The following is a 3,929-nucleotide window of genomic DNA, read 5'->3' as shown; positions in this document are numbered from 1 at the left end:
TCATCATCATCATCATCATCATCATCATTATTATTATTAAGGCGGCAAGCTGGCAAAATGCTTAGCAAATATCTCATCTGTCTTTATGTTCCAAGTTCAAATTCTGCTGAGGTCAATTTTGCCTTTCATCCTTTTGGGGGGTCAATAAAATACACACCAGTTGAACACTGAGGTTGATGTAATTGATCTACCCCCACCTCTGTGGCAGTAACGCATATTTAAAACTGTATTACCCAATTTATCCCCCCCCCCTTTTTTTTCACTGTTATAGTGTAATTTAAGGCAGAATTAGCTACTATTTCCACCAGATCGACCAGCCCTGTAAAACGCTCCCTCATTATTTTGGGTACCTGGATATTGTGGTTGTTATTCTTGAGTAGACTTTGGTCTGCTCTTGGGAAGTATCCACCACCACCACCACCACCAGCCTGGAAATATATAAGGCCAGTCGTATCCATCTGGCTTATGTCTTTACATATAATCTATGTAATAATCGTGGCTATACTAACTTTATTGGGGAGCTTACTATCTTGAGATTTAAAACATAAAACATACAAGCAACCAATAGGAATTTGAATATGCAATAGTTTTTAAAAGTTCTAACATGATAAAAAGTTTAGAAAGGTATAACAATGCACTATAGAACAAAAAATGGACTATATCATCAGACTATAGATAACCAAGTTACAACAGGTATATAGTCCATTTTTTGTTCTATAGTGCATTGTTATACCTTTCTAAACTTTTTATTCTTTACAAACAATACACAATGCTTCAAGCGAACTACAATACTCTCTTATCTAACATGATAATTTTTGGGATGGGTGGGGGGTGGGGGGTTACTCTGAATGATGATTCCTTCAAGTTCATGCTATCATCTTATACACAGTTGTGTGCACACATTCACACACACACACACATTTCCCTTGCTTGAGTTTGAACTTGGATTTTTTTTTTCTTCTTTGCTATATTTCAAATAGAGAGATTCAGCTGCCATGAAGTGGCAGCAAAGCTTTAATTAAGGATTGCTGAGACTTGTGTATTACAGAGAATATGTATGTGTGTATGTGTATGTGTGTGTCTATATTGTATATGTGTGTGTGTGTACATGAATATAAAGCTTAAAATCCATTTTAGGGAAGTGTTTGTACACATCATCATTGCCATTACTGATTTAGGAAGCAAAATAATGCAGCAGGGGCAAAGATTAAAGATTAAATATAAATAAGGATAAAGATTACGCTTTTACCTTAATGCATTTAATAATGCAAATATTTCAGGTGAAAAATGTCCTTCTTCCAAAAATGCAGAGAATGGGAGAAAACATGAAGGCTTGTTGTGGTTTCATGTCTTTATGACAAAAGTGAGAGACCCACATGTTGTTCAGCATTTAGAACGTGGGTTTGTAAATTGCATTGCAAGGGGCAGTTACTCAGATGACATAGGTTCACAACCACATCTGCGATGCAGGTGAGGGTAGATGGCCAGTATTTGTAGATTATTGGTATTGTAGTGGTGATGGTGGTGGTGGAAGTTTCTCTTTCTGTAGGCATTTCTGTGAAGAAGTTTCCAAATGGATCAGCTTTCTATCCAGCTCTCCTCCTTACCGATAGTTGTCAATTATGGTTGTCAGTCAGTGCATCATTCTTAGAGACAGTATCTTCACTGTAAAAGACACACAGGAAGGAATGCTGAGACTGTGAGTTCGAACCACACCCAAACACTGATATATTTTGAGTGACAGCAAGGCTGGGTGGATAAAAAGGTTGCTTTGCAACCAAGTGGTGCAACCTGTTGTTGAATGGTATTGGTGGATAAGCACAAAGACAAACACACATGCACATATACATTTGTATGTGTGTGTATATATATATATATATATATATATATATATATAAATAAATGCAAAAATGCTATTTCTAAAATCTCTCTTAGAGATCAACACAGTAGTTGTACTGACAAGTATTATTCATAGCCACTTTAACCTGGCTGTCCGTTTGAGCTGACTCTTTTGCGATTTTCTAACCTCAATGTGTGTGTGTGTATGTATTCGTACAAGGGAGTGCTGAAAAGCACCTGAATTTAAGGGTATCATGAAAGGCATGGTTGGTGGCCCAACTTTCTGAGTTCTTTTACCGAGCTTTAGAAAAACTGAAGGACCGTTGTAATAAGGGTGTGAATCTGAGAGGGAGAATATGTTGAATAAAATCATAATTAACTGGTCCCCCTGTATTTTCTTTTACTGAAAGCCAGGAACTTTCCAGTACCCCCTTGCATACACACACACACACACACACTGAACTTCCATACAGTTGCCATCTACCAAGTTCATTCATAAAACACTAAAAGCAAAAGTTTTTTGTTTTAATTTCAATTTTGTCCTAAGTAGGGTTTTGAATGATAGAATTTCAGTAAATGTTAATGTTTAGTCTTCCTTAGGATATATATATATGTATATATATATGTATATATATATGTATATATGAGTGGTTGGCATTAGGAAGGGCATCCAGCTGTAGAAACTCTGCCAAATCAGACTGGAGCCTGGTGTTGCCATCCGGTTTCACCAGTCCTCAGTCAAATCGTCCAACCCATGCTAGCATGGAAAGCAGACGTTAAACGATGATGATGATGATGATGATGATATATATATATATATATATACATATATCAGCATTATAGAAGTCTTGACAATTTAATATTATATGATGAAATCACTCCCCTGAGATCTTTTGTTTGAGGGACAATATCTGGAAATTTTATTTACTGTCAAATTCATGAACAACAACACTACTAAGTTCTGACATGTAAAAATACAATGGAAGAGACTTGACCCATTAAAACTTTGAAAGAAAACCCAGTATCCCCCCCCCCCCAAAACCATTTTTATATAAATAATCCTCATATAATGGTTCTATACCATGACACATCATATTAAACCTGTTATACCTAGGTATTGAGAGAGAGCGGGAGAGAAAGAGAGAGAGAGATAGAGGTGAGATGCATGTTAAGCAATTGCTTGAGAAAATCTCGGGTTTGCTGTTGTTGTTGTTTGTGGCTCTCGCACCATTGTATTAGGAACTTGTACTTACCCATAATTCATCACTTCAGAACAATCAGGTCTTTTTCTCTTTCCTTTAGTGATTTATTGAATGCCTTGTTATTCCGTACCCTAACCCATTTAATAGCGAAAAGGAAGTGAATACCCGAGGAGGGAATGGTTACCTTCTCCTGCTACTTTCCTTTGGATTAACTGCAAGCAGAGAGTTCAGTTCTGTAAGGTAAATTAAAGCAATCAGTAATTAAAAAAAATCTTTTATTGTCTTGTACATTGCTTGTTTCGGTCATTGGACTGTGGCCATGCTGAGGCCCTACCTTGAAAGAGCAACCTTCAGTACTATTTCTTTTTTGTTATATCTGGTATTCTGTCAGTCTCTTTTTGCTGAGCTTCTAAGTTCCAGGGATGTAAGCAAACCAACACTGGTTGTCAAGCACTGTTGTGGGGTACAGATACATACAATGAAATTCCCACTCAGTTCTTGCCAACCAATTTCACTCACAAGATATTGGTTGACCCAGGACTGTAGCAGAAGGTAGTCACCTATGGTGGTGTATACTGGGGCTGAACCTACAACCACATAGTTGCAAAGCAAACTACTTAACCGCACAGCCATACTGGTATCTAACTTAAAAGTTCTCTCTCTCTCACTCTAGGCAGTTGACGAAGGATTAATTCCAAGTGGCTATCTGTTTTCCTATGTGTTCGTTCCGTGGTCTGTAGTTCATTGTTCTAACGTCCTGTACCCTGATATGCATCTATATACACATGTAGATGTAAGTATATACATATATGTGTGTATACATGCATATATATTCTTTGTATTATTATATATATATATATATATATATATATATATACTTAGTGTTAT

At 36.7% G+C, this 3,929-nt stretch overlaps 1 protein-coding gene and 1 long non-coding RNA gene across 9 annotated transcripts in view; one reads left to right on the top strand and one right to left on the bottom strand.

The window, feature by feature from the left end:
• The window catches only part of LOC106875384 (uncharacterized), a 427,703-nt gene that overhangs the window by 168,668 nt on the left and 255,106 nt on the right, over positions 1-3,929 (top strand). The window contains exon 1 of one of the 7 annotated variants that reach the window (XM_052974935.1): positions 3,055-3,281. The exons of the other annotated variants lie outside the window; for them this stretch is intronic. The gene's annotated coding sequence lies outside the window, so the exon portion shown is untranslated. Of the gene's footprint in view, positions 1-3,054; positions 3,282-3,929 lie in introns of those variants that run through there. 7 annotated transcript variants of the gene reach the window in all.
• The window catches only part of LOC128250230 (uncharacterized), a 189,860-nt gene that overhangs the window by 49,701 nt on the left and 136,230 nt on the right, over positions 1-3,929 (bottom strand). The gene's annotated exons all lie outside the window — the stretch shown is intronic.

Source organism: Octopus bimaculoides, chromosome 20 (assembly GCF_001194135.2).
Source record: "Octopus bimaculoides isolate UCB-OBI-ISO-001 chromosome 20, ASM119413v2, whole genome shotgun sequence".
Taxonomy (NCBI): domain Eukaryota; kingdom Metazoa; phylum Mollusca; class Cephalopoda; order Octopoda; family Octopodidae; genus Octopus; species Octopus bimaculoides.
This window is presented reverse-complemented; position numbering and strand designations above follow the sequence as displayed.